A 16443-nucleotide genomic window follows, 5' to 3' on the forward strand; every position below is an offset into this window, starting at 1 on the left:
CAGGCGGTCCCACGGGATAATAATAATAATAATAATGATGGCATTTATTAAGCGCTTACTATGTGTAAAGCACTGTTCCAAGCGCTTGGGAGGTTACAAGGTGATCAGGTTGTTCCTCGGGGGGCTCACAGTCTTCATCCTCATTTTACAGATGAGGGAACTGAGGCACAGAGAAGTGACTTGCCCAAATAATAATAATATTGATGGCATTTATTAAGCGCTTACTATGTGCAATGCACCGTTCTAAGCGCTGGGGAGGTTACAAGGTGATCAGGCGGTCCCACGGGATAATAATAATAATAATAATGATGGCATTTATTAAGCGCTTACTATGTGCAAAGCACTGTTCCAAGCGCTTGGGAGGTTACAAGGTGATCAGGTTGTTCCTCGGGGGGCTCACAGTCTTCATCCTCATTTTACAGATGAGGGAACTGAGGCACAGAGAAGTGACTTGCCCAAATAATAATAATATTGATGGCATTTATTAAGCGCTTACTATGTGCAATGCACCGTTCTAAGCGCTGGGGAGGTTACAAGGTGATCAGGCGGGTCCCATGGGATAATAATAATAATAATAATGATGGCATTTATTAAGCGCTTACTATGTGTAAAGCACTGTTCCAAGCGCTTGGGAGGTTACAAGGTGATCAGGTTGTTCCTCGGGGGGCTCACAGTCTTCATCCTCATTTTACAGATGAGGGAACTGAGGCACAGAGAAGTGACTTGCCCAAATAATAATAATATTGATGGCATTTATTAAGCGCTTACTATGTGCAATGCACCGTTCTAAGCGCTGGGGAGGTTACAAGGTGATCAGGCGGTCCCACGGGATAATAATAATAATAATAATGATGGCATTTATTAAGCGCTTACTATGTGCAAAGCACTGTTCCAAGCGCTTGGGAGGTTACAAGGTGATCAGGTTGTTCCTCGGGGGGGCTCACAGTCTTCATCCTCATTTTACAGATGAGGGAACTGAGGCACAGAGAAGTGACTTGCCCAAATAATAATAATATTGATGGCATTTATTAAGCGCTTACTATGTGCAATGCACCGTTCTAAGCGCTGGGGAGGTTACAAGGTGATCAGGCGGTCCCACGGGATAATAATAATAATAATAATAATGATGGCATTTATTAAGCGCTTACTATGTGTAAAGCACTGTTCCAAGCGCTCGGGAGGTTACAAGGTGATCAGGTTGCCCCTCGGGGGGCTCACAGTCTTCATCCTCATTTTACAGATGAGGGAACTGAGGCGCAGAGAAGTGACTTGCCCAAATAATAATAATAATGATGGCATTTATTAAGCGCTTACTATGTGCAACACACCGTTCTAAGCGCTGGGGAGGTTACAAGGTGATCAGGCGGTCCCACGGGATAATAATAATAATAATAATAATGATGGCATTTATTAAGTGCTTACTATGTGCAAAGCACTGTTCCAAGCGCTCGGGAGGTTACAAGGTGATCAGGTTGTTCCTCGGGGGGCTCACAGTCTTCATCCTCATTTTACAGATGAGGGAACTGAGGCACAGAGAAGTGACTTGCCCAAATAATAATAATATTGATGGCATTTATTAAGCACTTACTATGTGCAAAGCACTGTTCTAAGGGCTCAGGAGGTTACAAGGTGATCAGGTTGCCCCTCGGGGGGCTCACAGTCTTCATCCTCATTTTACAGATGAGGGAACTGAGGCACAGAGAAGTGACTTGCCCAAATAATAATAATAATGATGGCATTTATTAAGCGCTTGCTATGTGCAACACACCGTTCTAAGCGCTGGGGAGGTTACAAGGTTATCAGGCGGTCCCATGGGATAATAATAATAATGATGGCATTTATTAAGCGCTTACTATGTGCAAAGCACTGTTCCAAGCGCTCGGGAGGTTACAAGGTGATCAGGTTGCCCCTCGGGGGGCTCACAGTCTTCATCCTCATTTTACAGATGAGGGAACTGAGGCACAGAGAAGTGACTTGCCCAAATAATAATAATATTGATGGCATTCATTAAGCGCTTACTATGTGCAACACACCGTTCTAAGCGCTGGGGAGGTTACAAGGTGATCAGGCGGTCCCACGGGATAATAATAATAATAATAATGATGGCATTTATTAAGCGCTTACTATGTGTAAAGCACTGTTCCAAGCGCTCGGGAGGTTACAAGGTGATCAGGTTGTTCCTCGGGGGCTCACAGTCTTCATCCTCATTTTACAGATGAGGGAACTGAGGCACAGAGAAGTGACTTGCCCAAATAATAATAATAATGATGGCATTTATTAAGTGCTTACTATGTGCAAAGCACTGTTCTAAGCGCTCGGGAGGTTACAAGGTGATCAGGTTGTCCCTCGGGGGGCTCACAGTCTTCATCCTCATTTTACAGATGAGGGAACTGAGGCACAGAGAAGTGACTTGCCCAAATAATAATAATATCGATGGCGTTTATTAAGCACTTACTATGTGCAAAGCACTGTTCTAAGCGCTGGGGCGGTTACAAGGTGATCAGGTGGTCCCACGGGATGAAATGGAGCACAGCCTAGAGGATAGAGCCTGGGCCTGGGCATCAGAAGGACCTGGATCCCAATCCCGGCTCCACCACTTGTCTGCTTTGTGACCTGGGGCAGGTCACTTAACTTCTCTGGGCCTCCTCTGTAAAATGGGACTAAAGACCGTGAGCCCCATGTGGGACAATCAATCAATCAATCAATCGTATTTATTGAGCGCTTACTGTGTGCAGAGCACTGGACTAAGCGCTTGGGAAGTCCAAGTTGGCAACATAGAGTCCCTACCCAACAGTGGGCTCACACCCTAAAAGGGGGAGACAGAGAAGAAAACCAAACATACTGTGTCCAACCTGATTATCACCAATCGTATTTATTGAGCGCTTACTGTGTGCAGAGCACTGTACTAAGCGCTTGGGAAGTACAAGTTGGCAACATATAGAGACAGTTCCTACCCAACAGTGGGCAAGTACCCCTGCAAGTACCCCAGCACTCTGTGAGTCCGTTGTTGGGTAGGGACCGTCTCTATATGTTACCAACTTGGACTTCCCAAGCGCTCTGTACACAGTAAGCGCTCAATAAATACGACTGAATGAATGAATAAATAGTACTTGACACATAGTAAGGGCTTCACAAATACTATTATTCCTCTTATTATTATTATTCCCACTGCTAGAGGCCTCCTGTCTAGAGAAGAGATGGGCTGGACTGCCCCAGCTTGAGGAGGATTTGCTTATTGTTGTGGGCAGGGAAAGTGTCTGCTTATTGTTGTATTTTACTCTCCCAAGCTCTGCGCATAGTAAGTACTCAATAAATACGACTGAATGAATCGCTGATGAGTTCCCTTCCCCACAGCACCTGTATATATGTTTGTACATATTTATTACTCTATTTATTTATTTATTTATTTATTTATTTATTTATTTATTTATTTTATTTATTTATTATTTTACTTGTACCTATCTATTCTATTTATTTTATTTTGTTAGTATGTTTGGTTTTGTTCTCTGTCTCCCCCTTTTAGACTGTGAGCCCACTGTTGGGTAGGGACTGTCTCTATATGTTGCCAACTTGGACTTCCCAAGCGCTTAGTCCAGTGCTCTGCACATAGTAAGCGCTCAATAAATACGATTGATTGATTGATTGATTGATTGATTCACCAGGTCCTGCTCAGAGGACTGGGATCTGGGCTGATCCAGGTGGGCCTCTGGGGGAGGGGGGGAACTAGAGAGGGGTGTGGGGAGGGCAAGGATGTTGCCAAATGGCTTGGCAAATGGCCCTTTGAGGAAGGCTGTCCCGGGCCCCCCAGCCCTAAATAATAAATAAAGATGGTGTTTGTTAAGCGCTTACTATGTGCCAAGCACTGTTCTAAGCACTGGGGTAGCTACAACGTAATCACGTTGTCCCACGTGGGGCTCACCGTCTTCATCCCCATTTTACGGATGAGGTCACTGAGGCATAGTGAGGTGACTTACCCAAGGTCACCCAGCAGTGGCGGAGCCGGGATTAGAACCCACGACCTCTGACTCCCAAGCCCGTGCTCTTCCCATCGAGCCTCGCTGCTTCACACTGTTTTTAATTCCTTTTAATTTAATGACTGGCTTAATTTAAAAGCCGACTGCTTTTAATTCCAGAAACAGAACCCTGGGATCCCAGCGCGGCTCAGTGGAAAGAGCCCGGGCTTGGGTGCCAGCGGTCATGGGTTCAAATTCCGGCTCTGCCACTTGTCAACTGTGTGACTTTGGGCAAGTCACTTGGGGATGAAACATTTGTCCCCGTGGGACAAATAAGACTGAATGAATGAATGAAAAGAGCTCAGGCCTGGGAATCAGAGGACCTGGGTTCTTGGCTCTGCCACTTGTCTGCTAAGTGACCTTGGGTAAGTCACAACTTCTCTGTGCCTCAGTGACCTGATCACCTTGTAACCTCCCCGGCGCTTAGAACAGTGCTTTGCACATAGTAAGTGCTTAATACCATCATTATTATTATTATTATCCCAACACCAAGGCACCCCAGGGCCTAATTCCCTTTCAGCTGAAGTTTAGGGCAGCCTTTTGGCAAGCACTAGGAAGGGGCAGAGAACCCAGTGACCTTGGGTAAGTCACAACTTCTCTGTGCCTCGGTGACCTGATCACCTTGTAACCTCCCCAGCGCTTAGAACAGTGCTTTGCACATAGTAAGCGCTTAACAAATACCATCATTATTATTATTATTATCCCAACACCAAGGCACCCCAGGGCCTAATTCCCTTTCAGCTGAAGTTTAGGGCAGCCTTTCGGCAAACACTAGGAAGGGGCAGAGAACCCAGTGACCTTGGGTAAGTCACAACTTCTCCGTGCCTCGGTGGCCTGATCACCTTGTAACCTCCCCGGCGCTTAGAACAGTGCTTTGCACATAGTAAGCGCTTAACAAATACCATCATTATTATTATTATTATCCCAACACCAAGGCACCCCAGGGCCTAATTCCCTTTCAGCTGAAGTTTAGGGCAGCTTCTCGGCAAGCACTAGGAAGGGGCAGAGAACCCAGTGACCTTGGGTAAGTCACAACTTCTCTGTGCCTCGGTGACCTGATCACCTTGTAACCTCCCCGGCGCTTAGAACAGTGCTTTGCACATAGTAAGCGCTTAACAAATACCATTATTATTATTATTATTATTATTATTATCCCAACACCAAGGCACCCCAGGGCCTAATTCCCTTTCAGCTGAAGTTTAGGGCAGCCTTTCGGGAAGCACTAGGAAGGGGCAGAGAACCCAGTGACCTTGGGTAAGTCACAACCTCTCTGTGCCTCGGTGACCTGATCACCTTGTAACCTCCCCGGCGCTTAGAACAGTGTTTTGCACATAGTAAGCACTTAACAAATACCATCATTATTATCCCAACACCAAGGCACCCCAGGGCCTAATTCCCTTTCAGGTGAAGTTTAGGGCAGCCTTTCGGCAAACACTAGGAAGGGGCAGAGAACCCAGTGACCTTGGGTACGTCACAACTTCTCTGTGCCTCAGTGACCTGATCACCTTGTAACCTCCCCGGCGCTTGGAACAGTGCTTTGCACATAGTAAGTGCTTAATACCATCATTATTATTATTATTATCCCAACACCAAGGCACCCCAGGGCCTAATTCCCTTTCAGCTGAAGTTTAGGGCAGCCTCTCGGCAAGCACTAGGAAGGGGCAGAGAACCCAGTGACCTTGGGTAAGTCACAACTTCTCTGTGCCTCAGTGACCTGATCACCTTGTAACCTCCCCGGCGCTTAGAACAGTGCTTTGCACATAGTAAGCGCTTAACAAATACCATTATTATTATTATTATTATTATCCCAACACCAAGGCACCCCAGGGCCTAATTCCCTTTCAGCTGAAGTTTAGGGCAGCCTCTCGGCAAGCACTAGGAAGGGGCAGAGAACCCAGTGACCTTGGGGAAGTCACAACTTCTCTGTGCCTCGGTGACCTGATCACCTTGTAACCTCCCCGGCGCTTAGAACAGTGCTTTGCACATAGTAAGCGCTTAATACCATCATTATTATTATTATTATCCCAACACCAAGGCACCCCAGGGCCTAATTCCCTTTCAGCTGAAGTTTAGGGCAGCCTTTTGGCAAGCACTAGGAAGGGGCAGAGAACCCAGTGACCTTGGGGAAGTCACAACTTCTCTGTGCCTCGGCGGCCTGATCACCTTGTAACCTCCCCGGCGCTTAGAACAGTGCTTTGTACATAGTAAGCGCTTAATACCATCATTATTATTATTATTATCCCAACACCAAGGCACCCCAGGGCCTAATTCCCTTTCAGCTAAAGTTTAGGGCAGCCTCTCGGCAAGCACTAGGAAGGGGCAGAGAACCCAGTGACCTTGGGTAAGTCACAACTTCTCTGTGCCTCGGCGACCTGATCACCTTGTAACCTCCCCGGCGCTTAGAACAGTGCTTTGCACATAGTAAGCGCTTAATACCATCATTATTATTATTATTATCCCAACACCAAGGCACCCCAGGGCCTAATTCCCTTTCAGCTAAAGTTTAGGGCAGCCTCTCGGCAAGCACTAGGAAGGGGCAGAGAACCCAGTGACCTTGGGTAAGTCACAACTTCTCTGTGCCTCGGCGGCCTGATCACCTTGTAACCTCCCCGGCGCTTAGAACAGTGCTTTGCACATAGTAAGTGCTTAATACCATCATTATTATTATTATTATCCCAACACCAAGGCACCCCAGGGCCTAATTCCCTTTCAGCTGAAGTTTAGGGCAGCCTCTCGGGAAGCACTAGGAAGGGGCAGAGAACCAAGTGACCTTGGGTAAGTCACAACTTCTCCGTGCCTTGGTGGTCTGATCACCTTGTAACCTCCCCAGCGCTTAGAACAGTGCTTTGCACATAGTAAGCGCTTAACAAATACCATCATCATTATTATTATTATTATTATTATCCCAACACCAAGGCACCCCAGGGCCTAATTCCCTTTCAAGTGTGAGCCCACTGTTGGGTAGGGACCGTCTCTATATGTTGCCAACTTGTACTTCCCAAGCGCTTAGTCCAGTGCTCTGCACACAGTAAGCGCTCAATAAATACAATTGATGATGATGAAGCTCAGGGCAGCCTTTCGGGAAGCACTAGGAAGGGGAGGAGAACCCAGTGACCTGAAAGAAACAAGAGCTGACGGGCCACCGGCAGGGAGGTGAAGGGCACTGCCAAGGCCCCGCAGGCGTCCTGCCTCTCCACACAGCCGGCTCATTTCCTTCCCAGGAAGGCCGGACCCACTGTTCCGGAACAGGAAGCCCGAGGAATCCCTCGCAGGCTCGAACCTCCTCCCCCCGGCCCCCACCGTCTCCAAGCCTGATATCCCAATTCCCAGCGTGGCTCGGTGGAAAGAGCCTGGGCTTTGGAGTCAGAGGTCATGGGTTCAAATCCCGGCTCTGCCAATTGTCAGCTGTGTGACTTTAGGCAAGTCGCTTCACTTCTCTGTGCCTCAGTTCCCTCATCTGGGGATTAAGACTGTGAGCCCTCTGTGGGACAACCTGATCACCTTGTAACCTCCCTAGCGCTTAGAACAGTGCTTTGCACATAGTAAGCGCTTAATAAATGCCACCATTATTATTATTATTATTCCCCTTTTGTCAGGTGCCCCAAATGGGGGGCTTTTTTCCCCAAATGACCTTGTGGGAGGTGATGGACCTATGAGTTGGGAAAAGGAGAGAGGCAGTGTGGCTCAGTGGAAAGAGCCCGGGCTTTGGAGCCAGGAGTCATGGGTTCGAATCCTGACTCTGCCAGTTGGCAGCTGTGTGACTTTGGGCAAGTTGCTTCCCTTCTCTGGGCCTCAGTTCCCTCATCTGGAAAATGGAGATTAAGATCGGGAGCCCCCCGTGGGACAACTGGATCTCCTTGTAACCTCCCCAGCGCTTAGAACAGCGCTTTGCACATAGTAAGAGCTTAATAAATGTCATCATTATTTTCTAGACTGTGAGCCCACTGTTGGGTAGGGACTGTCTCTATATGTTGCCAACTTGTACTTCCCAAGCGCTTAGTTCAGTGCTCTGCACACAGTAAGTGCTCAGTAAATACGATTGATTGATTGATTGATTGATTGATTGATTCACCACCCACCCCCAGGGAGGACAGGGTCGGGGTTGGAAGCGCTTAGTACAGTGCAAGCGCTTAGTACAGTGTTCTGCACATAGTAAGCGCTCAATAAATACGATTGATTGATTGAACTAGGTTGCCGCTGGCGGAATCCCTGTACATCTGGGCTGACCATGCATCCGCAAGACATTTGGATTTTGACTGGAGTGGACTGCACATCAATCCATCAATCAATTGGGGCTACTCATTAAGTACTTAGAGAAGCAGCGTGGCTCAGTGGAAAGAGCCCGGGCTTTGGAGTCAGAGGTCAGGGGTTCGCATTCCGGCTCCGCCGCGTGTCTGCTGTGTGACCTTGGGCAAGACACTTCACTTCTCTGAGCCTCAGTGACCTCATCTGTAAAATGGGGATTAAGACTGTGAGCCCCACGTGGGACAACCTGATCAATCAATCAATCAATCAATCAATCGTATTTATTGAGCGCTTCCTGTGTGCAGAGCACTGTACTAAGCGCTTGGGAAGTACAAGTTGCCAACATATAGAGACGGTCCCTACCCAACGGCGGGCTCACAGTCTAGAAGGGATTAAGCCTGTGAGCCCCACGTGGGACAACCTGATCACCTTGTATCCCCCCAGCGCTTAGAACAGTGCTTTGCACATAGTAAGTGCTTAACAAACGCCAACATTATTATTATTACTTATTATCATCATCGATCGTATTTATTGAGCGCTTACTGTGTGCAGAGCACTGGACTAAGCGCTTGGGAAGTCCAAGTTGGCAACATCTAGAGCCGGTCCCTACCCAACAGCGGGCTCACAGTCTAGAAGGGGGAGACAGAGAACAAAACCAAACATACTAACAAAATAAAATAAATAGAATAGATATGGACAAGTAAAATAAATAAATCATCATCATCATCAATCATACTTATTGAGCGCTTACTATGTGCAGAGCACTGTACTAAGCGCTTGGGAAGTACAAACTGGCAACATATAGAGACAGTCCCTACCCAACAGTGGGTAGGTGCAGAGCACTGGGATAGGGGCTTGGGAGAGTACAATACCACGGAGTTGGAAGACTAATTCCCTGCCCACAGATTGATTATGTTGCCAACTTGTACTTCCCAAGCGCTTAGTACAGTGCCCTGCACACAGTAAGCGCTCAATAAATACGATTGATGATGAGATAGCTTACAGTCTACAGGGGGAATAAAATTCACCAGGGACACGGTTCGGCTTGTCATTGCCGGATTACGAATCGCCAGATGTCTCCGTCCCCAGGTGCATACACCCCTACTCCTCTGCTCTCCGCACCAGCCAGATTCCCAGATCCATTTTCCCAATCCCTCTCCTTCACCACCCAGCCGAACCTAGACCTTCCTGGCCTCCTCCAACCATCTGGCAGGACCCCAGGGTGGTACGGTGCTGACACAGATACCGATGGAAACCCCTTTATTGCAGGTGGTTGTCACCGGAGCCTGGGCTTCCAGGCTGTCCATCCCCTGGCCCCCTCCTACCTCACCTCCCTTCTGTCCTTCTCCAGCCCAGCCCGCACCCTCCGCTCCTCCGCCGCTCACCTCCTCACCGTACCTCGCTCTCGCCTGTCCCGCCATCGACCCCCGGCCCACGTCCTCCCCCGGGCCTGGAATGCCCCCAATCCCTCTGCCCATCCGCCAAGCTCGCTCTCTTCCTCCCTTCAAGGCCCTACTGAGAGCTCACCTCCTCCAGGAGGCCTTCCCACACTCAGTCCCTTCCTTCCTCTCCCCCTCGTCCCCCTCTCCATCCCCCCATCTTACCTCCTTCCCTTCCCCACAGCACCTGGATATATGTTTGTACATATTTATCACTCTATTTATTTATTTTACTTGTACATATCTATTCTATTTATTTTGTTAGTATGTTTGGTTTTGTTCTGTCTCCCCCTTTTAGACTGTGAGCCCACTGTTGGGTAGGGACTGTCTCTATATGTTGCCAATTTGTACTTCCCAAGCGCTTAGTACAGTGCTCTGCACATAGTAAGCACTCAATAAATACGACTGATGATGATGATGATGATTTATTACTCTAGTTATTTATTTATTTATTTTACTTGTACATATCTATTCTATTTATTTTATTTTGTTAGTATGTTTGGTTTTGTTCTCTGTCTCCCCCTTTTAGACTGTAAGCCCACTGTTGGGTAGGGACTGTCTCTATATGTTGCCAACTTGGACTTCCCAAGCGCTTAGTCCAGTGCTCTGCACACAGTAAGCGCTCAATAAATACGATTGATGATGATGATGATGATGGAGCCCTTCCAGCTCACCCTCTAGAGGAGGAGTTTACCGTCTTATATTCTCTGTTACTCCCTCATCTGGAATTCCTTTGAATAATAATAATGGCATTTATTACGCACTTACTATGTGCAAAGCACTGTTCCAAGCGCTGGGGAGGTTACAAGGTGATCAGGTTGTCCCACGTGAGGCTCTCAGTCTTAACCCCCATTTTACGGGTGAGGGAACTGGGGCCCAGAGAAGTGAAGTGACTTGCCCAAAGTCACCCAGCTGACAATTGGCGGAGGCGGGATTTGAACCCATGACCTCTGACTCCAAAGTCCGGGCTCTTTCCGTTGAGCCACACTGCCTGGCACTCCTTGCTACACTGAAAAGCATCTTGAAGGCAGGGATCGTATTTTCTATTCATTCATTCAATCATATTTATTGAGCGCTTACCGTGTGCAGAGCACTGTACTAAGCGCTTGGGAAGGACAAATCGGCAACAGATAGAGACGGTCCCTACCCAACAATGGGCTCACAGTCTAGAAGGGGGAGACAGACGACAAAACAAAACATGTGGACAGGTGGCAAGTCGACAGAGCAAACAGAATTAAAGCTAAATGCATGAAAACTCTTTTTAACTCTTTGGTTCTTTCCCAAGTACTCAGTACAGTGCCCTGCACCCAACAGATGCTCGATAAATGCTATACTCGATAAATGCTCCACTGATTAACAACTGACCATAATTACTACTTTTAAATGGTATTTGTTATGCTTTTACTGCAGTGTGGCTCAGTGGAAAGAACACAGGCTTTGGAGTCAGAGGTCATGGGTTCAAATCCCAGCTCTGCCAACTGTCAGCTGTGTGACCTTGGGCAAGTCACTGAACTTCTCTGCGCCTCGGTTACCTCATCTGTAAAAAATGGGGATTAAGACTGTGAGCCCCACGTGGGGCAACCTGATCAACTTGCCACCTCCCCAGCGCTTAGAACAGGGCTCTGCACATAGTAGGCGCTTAATAAATGCCATTATTATTTTATTACGTCAGGCACTGTACTAAGGGCTGAGGTAGAAACACTACATTCAGGTTGGATACAGTCCGTGTCCCACATGGGGCTCAAACAGCCTTAACCCCCCCCATTTTCCAGATGAGGGAACTGAGGCACAGAGAAGTGAAGTGACTCACCCAAGGTCACACAGCAGGCAAGTGGCAAAACCATAAATAGAACCGGTGGCTCCCAAGCCCTTGCTCTTTTCACGTGGCCACTCGGCTCCTCACTAGAACTACCCTCTTCCCAAAATAAGGAATGAATCCTAGTACATCATCTCCTAGCCCCCGGCTCTCACAGGGAGACCCAACTCCAAGAGGTTGGTGGGAAGACGCTTCCTGAGAAACTAAGCGCTTAGCACAGTGCTCTGCACACAGTAAGCTGGGTGACTTTGGGCGAGTCACTTAACATCTCTAGGCCTCAGTTACCTCATCTGGAAAATGGGGATTAAGACTGTGAGCTCCCCGTGGGACAACCTGATCACCTTGTAAGCTCCCCAGTGCTTAGAACAGTGCTTGGCACATAGTAAGCACTTAATAATATAATTATAATTTATATTATTATAATTTATATATTACATCTAAGCGCTCGGGAGGTTACAAGGTGATCAGGTTGTCCCTTGGTGGGCTCACAGTCTTCATCCCCATTTTACAGATGAGGTAACTGAGGCACAGAGAAGTGACTTGCCCAAATAATAATAATAATAATAATGGCATTTATTAAGCACTTACCATGTGCAAAGCCCTGTTCTAAGCGTTCGGGAGGTTACAAGGTGATCAGGTTGTCCCTCGGGGGGTTCACAGTCTTCATCCCCATTTTACAGATGAGGTAACTGAGGCACAGAGAAGTGACTTCCCCAAATAATAATAATAATGACAATAATGATGGCATTTATTAGGCACAGAGAAGTGACTTGCCCAAAGCCACACAGCTGACAATTGCCGGGGGCCGGCATTTGAACCCATGACCTCTGACTCCGAAGCCCGGGCTCTTTCCACTGAGAGGCTGCACTCTCCCTACTGACGGAGACTGTGTCTCCCCACTCGGCTGTGTCGGACTCTCCAAGGGCTTAGCACAGTGCTCTGCACATTGTGAGCGCTCAACAAATACCACCGACTAACTTCTCTGGGCCTCAGTTCCCCCCTCTGTAAAATGGGGACTCAAACTGTGAGCCCCACGTGGGGCCACCTGATCACCTTGTAACCTCCCTTAGCGCTTAGGACAGCGCTTTGCACATAGTAAGCGCTTAACATATACAATCATCATAATAATTAATTAATAATAATAATTATATATCATAATGTACATTATATATTATATAATGAAATGTATAATTATAAATATATAATATATGTTATATAATATATAATAATATTAATATATTGTTATAATTATTATTTATAGTTATTTATTGTTGTTGTTATTATTATTTTTGTTATTGTTATTATTATTATTATTAATAGCAGGCAGGGAATAAGAGATAGCTGGGGAACGGATCCAGCCACTAGAGGGCACCATTGGCAACGAAATCCTAACAGAGACGGGAAAAGCCACGGGCAAAGACTACGTTGGACAATCAATCAATCAATCAATCAATCAATCATATTTATTGAGCGCTTACTATGTGCAGAGCACTGTACTAAGCGCTTGGGAAGTACAAATTGGCAACATATAGAGACAGCCCCTACCCAACAGTGGGCTCACAGTCTAAAAGGGGGAGACAGAGAACAAAACCAAACCTACTAACAAAATAAAATAAATAGAATAGATATGTACAAGTAAAATAAATAATAGAGTAATAAATATGTACAAACATATATACATAATCCATAAATCAATCCATCAGTGGGATGTATTGAGTGCTTACTATGTGCACAACATTCATTCAATCGTATTTATTGAGCGCTTACTGTGTGCAGAGCACTGGACTGAGCGCCTGGGAAGTCCAAGTTGGCAACATTCATTCAATCGTATTTATTGAGCGCTTACTGTGTGCGGAGCACTGGACTGAGCGCCTGGGAAGTCCAAGTTGGCAACATTCATTCAATCGTATTTATTGAGCGCTTACTGTGTGCACAACATTCATTCAATCGTATTTATTGAGCGCTTACTGTGTGCGGAGCACTGGACTGAGCTCCTGGGAAGTCCAAGTTGGCAACATTCATTCAATCGTATTTATTGAGCGCTGACTGTCTGCGGAGCACTGGACTGAGCGCCTGGGAAGTCCAAGTTGGCAACATTCTTTCAATCATATTTATTGAGTGCTTACTGTGTGCACAACATTCATTCAATTGTATTTATTGAGCGCTTACTGTGTGCAGAGCACTGGACTGAGCTCCTGGGAAGTCCAAGTTGGCAACATTCATTCAATTGTATTAATTCAGCGCTTACTGTGTGCAGAGCACCGGACTGAGCGCCTGGGAAGTCCAAGTTGGCAACATTCATTCAATCGTATTTACTGAGCACTTACTGTGTGCACAGCACTGGACTGAGCGCCTGGGAAGTCCAAGTTGGCAACATCTACAGACGGTCCCTACCCAACAGCGGGCTCACAGTCTACAAGGGGGAGACAGAGAACAAAACAAAACATATTAACAAAATAAATAGAACAGCAACTATGCACAAGTAAAATAAATAGAGCAACAACTCTGTACAAATATGAGAAGCAGTGCGGCTCAGTGGAAAGAGCCCGGGCTTTGGAGTCGGAGGTCATGGGTTTGAATCCCGGCTCCGCCAATTGTCAGCTGTGTGACCTTGGGCAAGTCACTTCACTTCTTAAGCGCTTAGTACAGTGCTCTGCACACAGTAAGCGCTCAATAAATACGATTGATGATTGATTCTCTGAGCCTCAGTTACTTCATCGGTAAAATGAGGATTAAGATTGTGAGCCCCACGTGGGACAACTTGATCCCGTTGTATCCCCCCAGCGCTTAGAACAGTGTTTTGCACATAGTAAGCTCTTAACAAATGCCATCATTATTATTATTATTATTATAATATACAGGTGCTGTGGGGAGGGGAAGGAGGTAGGGCGGGGGGGGAGGGGGAGAGGAAGGAGGGGGCTGAGTGTGGGAAGGCTTCCTGGAGGAGGTGAGCTCTCAGTAGGGCTTTGAAGGGAGGAAGAGAGCGAGCTTGGCGGATGGGCAGAGGGATTGGGGGCATTCCAGGCCCGGGGGATGATGTGGGCCGGGGGTCGATGGCGGGACAGGCGAGAACGAGGTACGGGGAGGAGGTTAGCGGCGGAGGAGCGGAGGGTGCGAGCTGGGCTGGAGAAGGAAAGAAGGGAGGTGAGGGAGGAGGGAGCGAGGGGATGGACAGCCTGGAAGCCAAACACTGCGCTAAGCACCTGGGAGAGTACACTACAGAGTTGGTAGACCCCATCCCTATTTATTACTCTATTTATTTATTTATTTATTTATTCTACTTGTACATATCTATTCTATTTATTTTATTTTGTTAGTATGTTTGGTTTTGTTCTCTGTCTCCCCCTTCTAGACTGTGAGCCCGTTGTTTGGGTAGGGACTGTCTCTAGATGTTGCCAATTTGTACTTCCCAAGCGCTTAGTCCAGTGCTCTGCACACAGTAAGCGCTCAATAAATACGATTGATGATGATGATGACCCCTGCCCACGAGGGGCTTAGGATTTAGGCGATGAGGGGCCTGGAAGAGCACGAGAAAGCTGTCGATGGGGTTTCAGCTCTCGGAACTCAGCGACTGAACCTCTCTCAGTTGCCCGAAGTCCAAAGATTCTGCCGCAAGACGACGAAGCTGCTTGGGGCTCTGCCAAGGGGCAGAGAAGTGGCTCGGGGGGGAACAGATGAACACAGGTGTAAGCAGGGAGACCGAAACAAGTTTCTTCTTGGTCACAACCATCATCATCATCATCATCAATCGTATTTATTGAGCGCTTACTGTGTGCAGAGCGCTGTACTAAGCGCCTGGGAAGTCCAAGTTGGCAACATCTAGAGACGGTCCCTACCCAACAGTGGGCTCACAGTCTAAAACAACCAGATTCGGTTCCATCTTTTGTTGGCTGATAGTTATCATCATCAATCGTATTTATTGAGCGCTTACCGTGTGCAGAGCGCTGTACTAAGCGCTTGGGAAGTACAAGCTGGCAACATCTAGAGACGGTCCCTACCCAACAGTGGGCTCACAGTCTAAAACAACCAGATTCGGTTCCATCTTTTGTTGGCTGATGAGGGGCCGGAAGAGAAGAAGAATATGGGGGAAGACAAGAAGAAGTACAGTGCTCTGCACATAGTAAGCGCTCAATAAATACGATTGATGATGATGAAGACAACTGAATGGCCTGGCTTATAGAGGAAGAGTAGTGGGGCTTGGGTGAAGGAAAGTTCAGGAGCTTGTGAAATAATCCAGTTCTCAGTTTTCTGATTTCAATTCACTCTCCTAAAGCTTACGACGCCCAGGCCCCTACTTAATCCACTAGGCTAGGCTGCTTCTGCTTCTCCCCAGGTCAGAACCGCCTCAATCAATCAATCAATCATATTTATTGAGCGCTTACTGTGTGCAGAGCACTGTACTAAGCGCTTGGGAAGCACAAGCTGGCAACATATAGAGACAGTCCCTACCCAACAGTGGGCTCACATCATCCTCATCATCATTAATTGTATTTATTGAGCGCTTACTGTGTGCAGAGCACTGTACTAAGCGCTTGGGAAGGACAAGTTGGCAACATATAGAGACAGTCCCTACCCAACAGTGGGCTCACAGTCTAAAACAACCAGATTCAGTTCCATCTTTTGTTGGCTGATGAGGGGCCGGAAGAGAGGAGGAGCACGGGGGAAGACAATTGAACGGCCTGGCTTATAGAGGAAGAGTAGTGGGGCTTGGGTGAAGGAAAGTTCAGGAGCTTGTGAAATAATCCAGTTCTCAGTTTTCTGATTTCAATTCACTCTCCTAAAGCTTACGACGCCAAGGCCCCTACTTAATCCACTAGGCCAGGCTGCTTCTGCTTCTCCCCAGGTCAGAACTGCCTCAATCAATCAATCAATCGTATTTATTGAGCGCTTACTGTGTGCAGAGCACCGGACTAAGCCCTTGGGAAGTACA

The 16443-nt window shown here is 47.2% G+C and overlaps 1 protein-coding gene across 1 annotated transcript in view; it reads right to left on the reverse strand.

The window, feature by feature from the left end:
• Nucleotides 1-16443, reverse strand: part of IQSEC2 (IQ motif and Sec7 domain ArfGEF 2) — a 133815-nt gene that overhangs the window by 69978 nt on the left and 47394 nt on the right.

Source organism: Tachyglossus aculeatus, chromosome 6 (assembly GCF_015852505.1).
Source record: "Tachyglossus aculeatus isolate mTacAcu1 chromosome 6, mTacAcu1.pri, whole genome shotgun sequence".
In the NCBI taxonomy this organism is placed as follows: Eukaryota; Metazoa; Chordata; class Mammalia; order Monotremata; family Tachyglossidae; genus Tachyglossus; species Tachyglossus aculeatus.